Here is a 14,381-nt window from a genome sequence, read left to right on the forward strand (position 1 = left end):
CTCTTCATGTAGATGGTCTCTTTCACTCACCATTCAAACCAGCATTCCTTCCTATCAAGGATGTGCATATCCTCATCCTTGAAAAAGTGGCAACTGTCCTGTAGATAGGTATAGACTGCCGAGTCCTGGCCTGACAAGGTAGATCTTCCGTGTTGTGCCATCCGCTTTGCGGATGGCACAACACGGAAGTTTGGTTTATCTGATGTGCAAGTCACAGCAATCCTCCCGGCACTTAACAACGTACACTATATATTGCTCTGTTTGTGCCGGGGACCCAATCCTTGGGGTGGACCAATTTCTGGCACAGCATGTTTTGGGCTTTGAAAGGAACAGAGACGTTTGGAAAATATGCATCTCAACTGTTCCAACACTCCCACCATTTACGGAATCACCACTGGTTTATGCTTAGACAGCAGTTGTCCTCCTGTCTTCGATTGGCTGGTGCACTGTTTGAGGATCTTCCTGGCTTTGACACCCAGTTAGGATAACCATACTTACCCAGGGCCTGCTTATTGTGGGATTTCTCCCTTTCCCTGGCTGCTGTGTCGGTGGGGACGTTGTCAGCTCAGTGGTGTGACTCCTAGTTTGTGCTCCAGTGGATGATGAGAGTCAAACCTTAAGTACTGATCAGTGTGTGCTGGTTCACAACACACATCAACTTTCAACCGTCTCCCGTCACCAATAGCAATTTCACAGTCTAAGGAGGCGAACCTGTAATTTTTCACATCCTCCCTGGTGAACTTGATGTGGTCATCCACATAGTTCATGTGGTCAGTGAAATGTGGTACATCCTGAGATTTAATTTTAACTCGGGTGTCATCCACAAATCTGAAACAATGGCTAGATGGTGTCCCCTGGATAGGACATCAGAGCCACTATAGGTGAAACTAGGAAACCCATAGCGCACCCATTTTTCTGCTTATAGTACTGCCCCCCGGGTAGACGAAGCTCGTTAGCCTTGTCAGGCAGTTCATCTAGGAGAAGGAAAACTGATTTAAAACCTCTGCTGCCTTGCGGGTATACTTGTATACAGGGAAGGCTTCAGGAAGAAGCCCTGAGGAAAAATCTGCATCCGTCTCCATTGCCAGTCATCTTGCTAGTCTTGCTATTGGTAGTAGGTGGTCTCGGACGAAAGAGTGAGGTTGATGATGCGCAACTCTTCCTCACTTTAATCATCGCGCAAGTCATCTGTCATCCATCACAGGATGACTAGAGGGTCCTCATTGCTGCAATGGACGAATAACACAACTGCCCCCTGTATGCAGACCCGGCACCAGAGGAAAGTAACTGACCGGGCATTTGGTTCTTATGGGCGGGCTCTGACAAACTAATTTTTTTCTGACTTTTTAATGCAACAACAGATGCATATTGAATGGTTCAATATTATGTAGGTTTATATGTTAAAAGACAACCATGAAATGATATGCTTATTTACTGTATATTTTAATGACGATACTTAAAAATTAATTCAGTCGATATCAGTGTTTCCCCTATAATTTTTTTCAGCAGCGGTGCTGTTGTGCGCACCATATGTCCTCGAGCATACGATGCCAGCCCGCATTCACACGCGTCGGAATAGCTTAAAATTTAAATGTTTTCCCTACATTTGTGGAAGACAGGTGCATATATTTGCCGGGGGGGGGGGGGGGGTTGGGGTCCTTCTCTAAGAACATTTTACGTTTTTCAATAAAAAATATGCAATTTCACATAGGGCTGGGCAATATATCGATATTACATTGATATCATGATATAAGACTGGGATTTTGGATATTGTAATATTGTGATATGGTATACGTGTTGTCTTTTCCTGGTTTAGAAGGCTGCATTACAAGGGATGAAATTTTCTGAACTTGTTAGACTTTTGTAGCTAGAGTTTCCAACTTTTACACTACCAAATAAGGGACAAAAGGTTGTGTGCCGTGGCGATGTGGGTAGTATGGTGTTGTGTGAATATACAGTGTATTGTTTTAAGCCATTTGTCATAATGATAGCTAATCTCTTACAGTCAAATTAAAGGTCAATACACAACTCTCATGCCTTGGCAACATACGGTAGGTTTAATAATAGTTTGTTAATTTACAGCAGGTACCTTTAACACAGTCCTTTATTTGAACATTCTTTACTATTAGTCTAAGTCAAAACACTTGTAACTCTTGCTCTATAGGTTAGAAAAAGTTACCCCCTTCTTGTTAATCCTGCAAGTGACAAACTAGAAGTAGCAATAGCTTCTGTATGCTGTAGTTTTGCAGAGGAATCAAACAGCAGAGACTCACAGGAGATGCACCCTCTGTGTACACAAACAGTGGTGGGGAATGAATGCTTCATATTCTTATTCACTAAAACTATAAGTTGTAAATCACAACTTGGACCTCACAACAACAAAACATTTAAATTCAAAAGGGGAAAAGAGGGGTATGCTTCTGCTCACCAAGTCTACTTTTTCCATGGATATTTTTTGCTGCTCTTCACCAATTCAAGCAGCCTTTTGTCCTTTTGTGCAGCCAGAGAAAAGTCCTTACATGACAAGTCACAGTTCAGATATTTGAAGTTCATTTGTGATCAGCTCTGTACTGCATCTGTTTCTTGAGTCTGACCATTTAATGATCATCAGAGAAAATCCTCTTTACAAAGGCATTTGAGCCCGGCACACTGAGGACAAATGAGACAATCCTGAACATGTTGATCAAGTTGGCTTTCCCTGTGTTTTGGAAAACTGCCACCCACTTCTCTGGTGGATTTTGTGGTATCCTGTCTGGCTTTCTGTATTTCCTCCCTGCTAGCACAAAACTCTACATAGAGTTGGTCCATACTGACTATCTCTGTCATTTTGAGGGCAGCCACCACCTGCTCCAGGTCAGTGAAGGAGAGCTCCTCATGTAGGCCAGTCGGTTTCAGTTTCATCATTACATTTTCTGATGAGAAATCAAACCACTTGTCAATGTTTGCAATGACAGAGTCATAGAACTACAGAAAGTCCTTTTGCTGCTTTGATCTTTGTGCTGACACTTGTCTGTCCATCACCTGCCTGGTTTGGTATCCAAAAAAGCTGTCTTGTTTCCGCTGAAGCATCTTTGCTTTGAATTTTCCCACCTCCTCATAAGCAGAGCGTTGTTTCCTCCAGCTTTCTAACGAGTGTGTCAAAAACACACCCCACGTTGTGGAAAAAGCACAGCTAAATCTCAGTAGTTCCAGTTTTTTCTTCATCCTCAAAAATCCTCTTCAATGCCACAGGACAGGTCTCCCCAAGGGACCTGAAGTATGAAGTGAGATTTGGCCAGCTCTGCAGGAGACAGTCAACAGCTGGATTTAGAGACAGCCATCGTGTGCAAACATGACACAGAATTTCACGCCACTCAATAGTAACAAAGGCAAAAAATGCACGCAGTTCCTCTCTTCTGGAAGCAGATACTGAGAAGTGGATGTAGATCTTTAATAAAACGAGTGACTCAATATCCACTGACAGCTGATCACAGGCGTGCTTGCAGGTGTTATGAGCTATGTGAGCCGGGCAGTTAGCTTTCAGAATGCAACTGTTGGCACTGCTCAATAACTGGTAAACGGAGTGGTGTTTTCCAAAGCTGACATTGGCATTATGTGCTGCATAGGCTGTGATGTGTTTAACATCCAGTTCATACTTTTCCAGACTGTTTATCAAAGCTTGATGTATACCATGTGCAGTTTCACCACTGTTTTCATAAAAGTCAAGTAACTTGCACTGTACTCCCATCAGACACGGAAAAATATCTCACACACACTGGAAACATTTTTCTATTTCCGTTGTTTATGGCATCGGTGGCAACCCAGTAAAACAAAGGCTCACCTTCAGTTGGGGACAGATCATCCAGAATATCCTGCACAGTCTTTGGCCCTAAAACATTCATTGTGATCATCTCAGCTTTCATTCTTCCCGAGTGCATCTTCTTCACCACATCTGAGTCATGAAACAACGCCGTTGAGCTTAACAAGACAGTCGGTGCTGTTGTAGCGGAGTCCATGTTTAACAGTTTGATACACGTACAAGACTTCACTTGCCCCAATTTTGTAAATTTCCACAGCAGACGCCATGAAGAATGCACCAATATTGCCTGTACCTTTAGCTAGTGTGGCCTTCTTGTGCATTTCTGTGGAAGCATGCTGAGTCAGGTCATTCTCATCTCCATGGCCAACTGAAAATTCCCTGCGACATAAAGTACACGAGGCATTCGTTGAGTCACTGCTGACAGGCTTAACCCATGTCTTTTTTACTTCCCATTGCTTATTGTAGCTGCACAGTCTTTTCTTTTTTGCAGGTTTATCCATATTTGCAGGTTAATCCATATTTCCACATGCCAAACTGACTGACTGGCACCAGACATAGCCGGAACTTTTTCTGTGTTTGAAGGAATTGGTGCATTTACTGTATATGTACAACTGATGCGCGTGAGTATGGGGTGCCATTTGTAAACTTGAATAGGAACATTTTCACAGGCTTTTCCCCCCCCTGTTTTTGAAGGAATAAGGAATTGGTGCATTTACTGTACATGTACAATTGATGGGCGTGAGTTTGGGGTGCCGTTTGTAAACTTGAATAGGAACATTTTCACAGTCTATTTTCAGTTGTTACGTGTCCAACATTATCTAAGCGTCTCACCGTGGCCGTGATGGCAGCTGTAGTGATGTTTATATGACATTCTAACACAGTAGAGAGTGACTTGATCTCTTCCTGAGCTGCATATATACCATACAAGGAAATGGATATAAGCCTGATCATACACAAATCAGATGGATCTTTTCAGGCAATACAGGTTGCTTACTGAATGTTATCTTTACTATCTTGTTACAACGAGTAGTGTCTGCAGTAGTTTCATAATAAACATTGTGTGTCGGCCCTGTGATAATAATAATCTACTACTACTACTACTACTACTTTTGGCTGCCCCCGTTAGGGGTCACCACAGCAGATCATCCGTTTCCATTTCTTCCTGTCTTCTGCATCTTCCTCTGTCACACCAGCCACCTGCATGTCTTCCCTCACCACACCCATAAACCTCCTCTTTGGCCTTCCTTTTTTCCTTTTCCCTGGCAGCTCCATATTCAGCATCCTTCTCCCAATATACCCAGCATCTCTCCTCCACACGTGTCCAAACCATCTCAATCTTGCCTCTCTTGCTTTGTCTCCAAACCGTCCAACTTGAGTGGTCCCTCTAATATAATCATTCCTAATCCTGTCCTCCTTCATCACTCCCAATTAAAATCTTAGCGTCTTCAACTCTGCCATCTCCAGCTCCGCCTCCTGTCTTTTCATCAGTGCCACTGTCTCCAAACCATATAAAGTAGCTGGTCTCACAACCATCTTGTAAACCTTCCCTTTAACTCATGCTGGTACCCTTCTGTCGCAAATCACTCCTGGCACTCTTCTCCACCCACTCCACCCTGCCTGCATTCTATTCTTCACCTCTCTTCTGCACTCCCCATTACTTTGGACAGCTGACCCCAAGTATTTAAACTCATATGCCTTTGTCACCTCTACTTCTTCTATCCTCACCATTCTGCTGTCTTCCCTCACATTCACGCATAGGTATTCCGTCTTGCTCCTACTGACTTTCATTCCTCTTCTCTCCAGTGCATACCTCCACCTCTCCAGGCTCTCCTCAACCTGCACCCTACTCTCGCTACAGATCACAATGTCATCCGCGAACATCATCGTCCACAGAGACTCCTGCCTGATCTCGTCCGTCAACCTGTCCATCACCATTGCAAACAAGAAAGGGCTCAGAGCCGATCCTTGATGTAATCCCACCTCCACCTTGAAACCATCTGTCATTCCAACCACACACCTCACCATTGTCACACTTCCCTCATACTACACATCTTGTACCACTCCTACATACTTCTCTGCAACTCCTGACTTCCTCGTACAATACCACACCTCCTCTCTCGGCACCCTGTCATATGCTTTCTGTAAATCTACAAAGACACAATGTAACTCCTTCTGGCCTTCTCTATACTTCTCAATCAACATTCTCAAAGCAAACATCGCATCAGTTGGTGGTAATCCCACTTAAGATCCACTTTGCTGAACACCATGGACCCGTTCATGCCTTACAGGATTTAATCTACTGTAGGTATGGTGTATCGTTCCCTGACGATAGCACAGTTTGCTTGACACATATCAAGACAAAGTCCAATTTCAGAGTTGCCTTTTGGCACAATTACTACTGGATCAACCCATGGTGGAGTAGGTCCACTCACTGTTTCAATGATGTCCATGTCTAACAGTTCTTTTATTTATTCATTTATTTTGCTCTGCATGTCCCCTAAGATTAAACGGTATCCGCCTTAAGGGCTGCGCTACTGGCTGAATGTCAGGATTGATGCAAAGACTGATTTGCTTGGTTTTTAGTTTTCCCACACTCTGGAATACACCTGGGCACTGTGCCTGTAATGACTGTTTCAGATCTACAACTGCTGTAATATTTGTGCCAATTCTCAATACTCCCAGCTTTACTGCTGTATCCTTTCCCAATAGTGGCTTACCATCTCCTTTGATGACAATGAACTCAGCATAATCAGTGGAATCTCCAATCTTTGTTTCACATTTGAAAGCTCCTTTTGTTGCTAACGGCTGGCTACATGTATAAGTATACATTTTTCTCTCTGCCTCTAGAACACAGGAATGGCATTTTACATGCTTTGACTTCAGTTTCCCCCAGGTTTTCTCATCAATTATATTGCAGGTTGCACCAGAGTCTACGAGCATCTTTAAGGTTACTCCACCCAGGCAAACATCCAGTCTATTTTGCACTGAGTCATCACTCACCACAAAAGCATAATCCGACTGCTCTTCCACATGATTGACTATTTGTTGCCCTATATTCTTGGTCATATATATACTTTAGAGAAATGATCATTACCATTACATTTATGGCACTTCTGACCTCTAGCTGGGCATTTCGGATCTTTCCCACAGTGATCTGCATTTCCACTGCCAGACAGAGAAGTGTGATTCGTCACTCCACAGAACACGTTTCCATGGCTCCAGAGTCCAGTGGCAGCGTGCTTTACACCACTCCATCCGACGCTTGTCATTGTGCTTGGTGATGTAAGGCTTGCATGCAGCTGCTCGGCCATGGAAACTCATTCCATGAAGCTCCCGGTGCACAGTTTTTGTGCTGATGTTAATGCCAAAGAAAGTTTGGAACTCTGCAGGTATTGAGTCAACAGAGCGTTGGTGACTTTTACACACTATGTGCCTCAGCACTCGTTGACCCTGCTGTGTGATTTTACGTGGTCTGCCACTTCGTGGCCGAGTTGCTGTTGTTTCTAAACGCTCCCACTTTTCAATAATACTACTGACAGTTGACTGTGGAATATCTAGCAGGGAAGAAATTTCATGAACTGACTTATTGCAAAGGTGGCATCATATGACTACCACGCTTGAATTCACTGAGCTTTTCAGAATGACCCATTCTTTCACAAATGTTTGTAAATGCAGACTGCATGGCTAGCTGCTTGATTTTATACACCCGTGGCAATGGGTCTGAATAAAACACCTGAATTCAATGATTAAGAGGTGTGTCCCAATATTTTTCTACATATAGCGTGTTTGTGTGTGTGTGTGTGTGTGTGTATGTATATATATATCAACATTTGATATTCTGCTCATTAGTCGAGCACTCACAGCACCATTGACGGTTTCAGGAAAAAACGCTAAAATATAATATATATATATATATATATATATATATATATCTACTACTACTACTTTCGGCTGCTCCCGTTAGGGGTCGCCACAGCAGATCATCCATTTCCATTTCTTCCTGTTCCTCTGTCACACCAGCCACCTACATGTCTTCCCTCACACCATCCATAAACCTCCTCTTTGGCCTTCCTCTTTTCCTCTTCCCTGGCAGCTCCATATATATATATATATATATATATATATATATATATATATATATATATACACTACCGTTCAAAAGTTTGGGGTCACCCAAACAATTTTGTGTTTTCCATGAAAAGTCACACTTATTCACCACCATATGTTGTGAAATGAATAGAAAATAGAGTCAAGACATTGACAAGGTTAGAAATAATGATTTGTATTTGAAATAAGATTTTTTTTACATCAAACTTTGCTTTCGTCAAAGAATCCTCCATTTGCAGCAATTACAGCATTGCAGACCTTTGGCATTCTAGCTGTTAATTTGTTGAGGTAATCTGGAGAAATTGCACCCCACGCTTCCAGAAGCAGCTCCCACAAGTTGGATTGGTTGGATGGGCACTTCTTGCGTACCATACGGTCAAGCTGCTCCCACAACAGCTCAATGGGGTTCAGATCTGGTGACTGCGCTGGCCACTCCATTACCGATAGAATACCAGCTGCCTGCTTCTGCTCTAAATAGTTCTTGCACAATTTGGAGGTGTGTTTAGGGTCATTGTCCTGTTGTAGGATGAAATTGGCTCCAATCAAGCGCTGTCCACTGGGTATGGCATGGCGTTGCAAAATGGAGTGATAGCCTTCCTTATTCAGAATCCCTTTTACCCTGTACAAATCTCCCACCTTACCAGCACCAAAGCAACCCCAGACCATCACATTACCTCCACCATGCTTAACAGATGGCGTCAGGCATTCTTCCAGCATCTTTTCATTTGTTCTGCGTCTCACAAACGTTCTTCTTTGTGATCCAAACACCTCAAACTTGGATTCATCCGTCCACAACACTTTTTTCCAGTCTTCCTCTGTCCAATGTCTGTGTTCTTTTGCCCATCTTAATCTTTTTCTTTTATTGGTCAGTCTCAGATATGGCTTTTTCTTTGCCACTCTGCCCTGAAGCCCAGAATCCCGCAGCTGCCTCTTCACTGTAGATGTTGACACTGGTGTTTTGCGGGTACTATTTAATGAAGATGCCAGTTGGGGACCTGTGAGGCGTCTGTTTCTCAAACTAGAGACTCTAATGTACTTATCTTCTTGCTCAGTTGTGCAACGCGGCCTCTCACTTCTTTTTCTACTCTGGTTAGAGCCTGTTTGTGCTGTCCTCTGAAGGGAGTAGTACACACCGGTGTAGGAAATCTTCAATTTCTTAGCAATTTCTCGCATGGAATAGCCTTCATTTCTAAGAACAAGAATAGACTGTCGAGTTTCAGATGAAAGTTCTCTTTTTCTGGCCATTTTGAGCGTTTAATTGACCCCACAAATGTGATGCTCCAGAAACTCAATCTGCTCAAAGGAAGGTCAGTTTTGTAGCTTCTGTAACGAGCTAAACTGTTTTCAGATGTGTGAACATGATTGCACAAGGGTTTTCTAATCATCAATTAGCCTTCTGAGCCAATGAGCAAACACATTGTACCATTAGAACACTGGAGTGATAGTTGCTTGAAATGGGCCTCTATACACCTATGTAGATATTGCACCAAAAACCAGACATTTGCAGCTAGAATAGTCATTTACCACATTAGCAATGTATAGAGTGTATTTCTTTAAAGTTAAGACTAGTTTAAAGTTATCTTCATTGAAAAGTACAGTGCTTTTCCTTCAAAAATATGGACATTTCAATGTGACCCCAAACTTTTGAACGGTAGTGTATATATGTGTGTGTGTGTGTGTGTGTGTGTGTGTGTGTGTGTGTGTGTGTGTGTGTGTGTGTGTGTGTGTGTGTGTGTGTGTATGTATATTTTCCTGGCTGGTAATTCATAACGCCGGGTCCGTATATGTTAAGTATGTGGACTGAAGACAAAGCTTCAGCAGCAGACACACTTGGTCAGTGTTAGGGGTGGTCCTATTGCTAAGGGTGGGGTCAATCTGTAATTTCATAGGGACTACCTCCACTGCTTCAGCAACAGGAAGGCACGTGAAGAGGGACATAACATCATAAGAGACCATTGTTTCATCCAACTCCATAATGATGTCCGTCACCTTATCCACAAAATCCATAGTGTTCTGAATGTGATGTTCAATACTGCCTACCAACGGGTTAAGTATAGATGCCAGAAACTTAAGAAGAGATGTTATAGGTCACTGAGTTAACCATGCTAACAATGGGCCGTAATGGTACGTCCTGTTTATGTATATCAGGTAAACATGTCTGTGAATGTTCTCATTCATCCAGGTCATGGTTATCCAAAGGAATTGAATCGAGTTCAACTGGACTTGGTATATATCCGTGAAGACGTTTCGCCTCTCATCCAAGAGGCTTCATCAGTTCGTGCCTTTCTGACTAGACCAAGCTAGTCTGACTGGCTGGTGATGAAACTCAGATATTTATCCTCTTTGGAGTCGTTATCAGAGCTAATGATGTCCATGGCTCTTTGTGTTCCGATGTTTAGCAACACCCGTCGTTATCAGAGGTATTGATATACGTGGCTCTTTTGTGTTCCAATGTTTAGCAACGCCCGTCGTTATCAGAGGTACTGATGAGCATGGCCCTTTGTGATCCGATGTTAAGCAGCGGCGCTCGTTGGGGTTGTGTTGAGTCTCCTGGGTAGAGATGAAAGGACGGTATTGAAAGTGGGAGATAGGTGGTGTCACAGACCTCCTTCTCTGTTGAGGGATGGTTTTTCCAGTTTCGCATAGATGGCTTCCTTCAGCCCTCTTTCAAACCATCTATCTTCCCTGTCCAAAATGTGTACATTGCTGTCCTCGAAGGAGTGTGTCTTCTCCTTTAGGTGTAGATAAACTGCTGAGTCTTGTCCTGAGGAGTTTGGCCTTCTGTGTTGGGCCATCCGTTTGTGTAGGGGTTGTTTGGTTTCTCCTATGTATAGGTCAGTGCAATCCTCATTGCATTGTACAGCGTACACCAGATTGCTTTTCCGGTTGTGTGGTACATGGTCTTTGGGATGAACCAGTCTTTGTCGGAGTGTGTTGCTGGGTTTGAAGTATACCGGGATGCGGTGTTTGTTAAAAGTTCTCCTGAGTTTCTCGGAGACCCCAGAAACATACGGGATGACTGTGCTATTCCTTCTGTTCCTTTTCTCCTCGTCGCACACCTGGTTGGTCTTTTTGGAATGTGTTGCAGTTTTCACAAAGGTCTAACTGGGGTAGCTGCGGATTTTTAAAGCTCCCTTCAGGTGTTTGTGTTCTTCTCGTTGGGCCTGAGTGCTGCTGGGCATATTGTCAGCTCTGTGTTGCAAAGTTCTGATGACGCTCAGTTTGTGTCCCAGAGGGTGGTATATGTCAAAAAGTAGATATTGGTCTGTGTGTGTAGGTTTCCTGTAAACCCCAATGTGGAGGCTCCTGTCTTCCCCAATGTGGACGTCACAGTTCAAGAGGGGCAAATTGTTATTCTTTACGTCTTCCCTTGTGAACTTAATGTTCTTGTCCACTGAGTTGATGTGTTTGGTAAACGCTTGCACCTCTTGTGTTTGGATTTTGACCCATGTGTTGTCCACATATCTGAACCAGTGGCTCGGAGGTGTTCCTCTGAAGGAGTTCAGGGCCCTGTGTTCTACCACTTCCATATATAAGTTGCCCACATTGGGAGATACTGGTGAGCCCATAACGACTCCAAAGAGGATAAATATCCGAGTTTCATCACCAGCCAGTCAGACTAGCTTGGTCTAGTCAGAAAGGCACGAACTGATGAAGCCTCTTGGATGAGAGGCGAAACGTCTTCATGCATATATACCAAGTCCAGTTGCACTCGATTCAATTCCTTTGGATATATTAGGTAAACCATACAGACTAGGTGTAGCTTCCTCTGGGTATAATCTATGGTACAACGTTCTGTCAATAGCATTGTTCTGTTCTAACTGCTTCAGACAATCTATCACCTTTTTCTTCACCACCTGGGTCTTGTTTCAGGATCTTGTATGTATTTATGTCACTAAGTAATGTCATAATTTTCTCATGATTGTTTGTCTGGTTTAATAAAATAGTGCAGCTACCCGTGATGTTCAGACTTTAATAGAGAATACCTCTTTAAGAGAAGCAAGGGGTTATGGGGCGAGTACGGAAGTAGGAAGGAGAACGAGCATATACGTGAGACACACAGCATGGCTGTATGAACGACAGAATGAGAGTGATAAAATACAGCCCCAGTTATTCACTCACACAATCTGACCCATGCCTCCAAAGGGTTATGACTGCTGTCAGGACTGGACAGTGGCACACTCTTCTGGAACAGACAGCGGACAGGTTTGCAGCCCAGCAATCAGTCCTCTGGTGTTTTCACGCAAATAAATCAGAGTTAATGGTGTCCGCATCTGATCTGTTGCTGAGAGGGAATAAACTTGTAATACCTTCCCCACTGCACAACCTGGGGATAGACATCGCCCTGAAGGCCACCAGGGGGTGGTGAAAACAAAGAAACTACTCCGGGAGAAAGTGTGGTTCCCAGGAATCGATCAAAAGGCAGAGGACTGCATCAAAACCTGTCTTGTCTGACAGGCAGTAACAAACACGACACAGTCTCACGCACCACTTCAGATAACTCCTCTGCCAACTGTACCTTGGACTGAAGTGAGCACTGACTTTTGCTCCTTGCCAAATGGAGAGTACCTACTTGTAGTGGTGGATGATTACTCAAGGTTCCCTGAGGTGGGGACAGTATCCACCACATCAGCCAAAGCTGTAATACCAAAGCTAGACAAAATCTTCTCAGTATATGACATTCCAGAAGTTGTCAAGAGCGACAATGGTCCACCGTTCACATCTGAAGAGTTCTCCAGGTTTGCTGGGATTCCACCACAGAAAGATAACTCCATACTGGCCCCAAGCAAATGGCGAAGCGGAAAGATTCACTTAGACCCTAAAAAAAAAAAGAAAAAAAAGAAAAAATACTCAGGATTGCAACACTGAGGCACAAAAACACTCAACAAGAACTGAATCGCTTCCTGAGAGCATACAGAACAACACCGTACTCCTCCACTGGGACGTCCCTTGCCACAGCAATGTTCGGTAGGCAGGTGCGCACAACACTGCCCAGTGTCCATCCCACAGTCCCGGACGAGCTCATGAGAGCCAAAGACACACATGCAAAAGAGAAGATGGAAGAACACCACGACAGACGCTTCCGTCGTCCCTCCTCTGCTCTGAAAGTGGGAGACCATGTGTTGGTCAAAAGGCTGCGACCAGACAACAAGTTCCAATCCCCTTTCCATCCTGATCCGTTCCAAGTCATTGCAGTCAAAGGAACAATGGTCACTGCACAACGTGAGCAGCGAGGGGTGACAAAGAACACATCACACTTCAAGCAAGTGCCTCCTCCCCGCACTAGCTCGACTTACCTACGACCGCCGCTACAGAACACGACAGCATCATGCCTGAACAGACTGAACCCATAGGTGGTCCTAGCGGGTTTACCCACACCGACACCGACAGGGCACCCCCAATGGCACCATCGAGCCCGCAGACCCCTGGCATCCCTCGCTACCCACGAAGGATAGTGCAGAAGCGGCCAGAGTGCCCTAAAGACTTTATACTAAGTAAAAAAAGAAAAAAAAAACACTGTTTGTAGTCACAGAAAACCGTTTGTTTCTGCTGTTGTATACTAACAAAAAAGACGTTCAGACTTTAATGGAGAATACCTCTTTAAGAGACGCAAGGGGTTATGGGGCGAGTACGGAAGAAGGAAGGAGAACGAGACTGTATGCGGGACACGCGGCATGGATGTATGAACGACAGAGCGCGAGTGATAAAATAAAGCCCCAGTTATTCACTCAAACAGTCGTCCCGTGTATTTGTGGACATTACGCTACCTTTGTCTGCCGGAAGGATGATGCTGTTATTGCCCTTAAAACATCTGCTGATGTTGGCCGGTGGAGGTGGGCTGAAACTTTCGTCCGCAGTTACTCCGCTTCCGGGTCCGTGCCACGATTGTTACGGATCTCCGATAGACCACCGGAACACTTCCGGGTACCTTGACAACAGGACGCCAGGAGAGGGGGATAGAAAACCCAAGCCGCCAAGCCGCACTGTATTAGATACGCAGCCTAGCCGTAGCTACGATGCCCAAAAGTTGCTGTGTGGTGGACTGTACTGTTAACAAGAAAAACAGCCCAACTATTCGTTTTTTTGTATTGCCAAAAGGCAGAAGGAGGGAGAAAAACGATTGAAATGGCTCCAGGCGATCAGAAGGAAAGACAAGGATGGACAACTTTGGGATCCTGACAGCAAACATGTTTACGTCTGCGATCTGCACTTCATCACTGGTAACGTCAGGTTGAGCCGGTGGCTATATGGAATTCCACAGTTAGCTAAACCTGTCTGAATGGGATCACATTCTTCAAACCCATATGTATTTTTATCCATTAAAAATCATAAAATGGTCCCTCCCCCCTGAATATTTGGTCACATGCTCAATTTTGTTTATCTTTCCTAGAAACAAGGGGTAACTACCCCGGTCTCCCTTACCCAGTTAAAATGCAAACATTGTTATCACATTATTATTGTCATCCTTATTGAG

This window comes from Lampris incognitus, chromosome 7, assembly GCF_029633865.1.
Source record: "Lampris incognitus isolate fLamInc1 chromosome 7, fLamInc1.hap2, whole genome shotgun sequence".
NCBI lineage: Eukaryota > Metazoa > Chordata > Actinopteri > Lampriformes > Lampridae > Lampris > Lampris incognitus.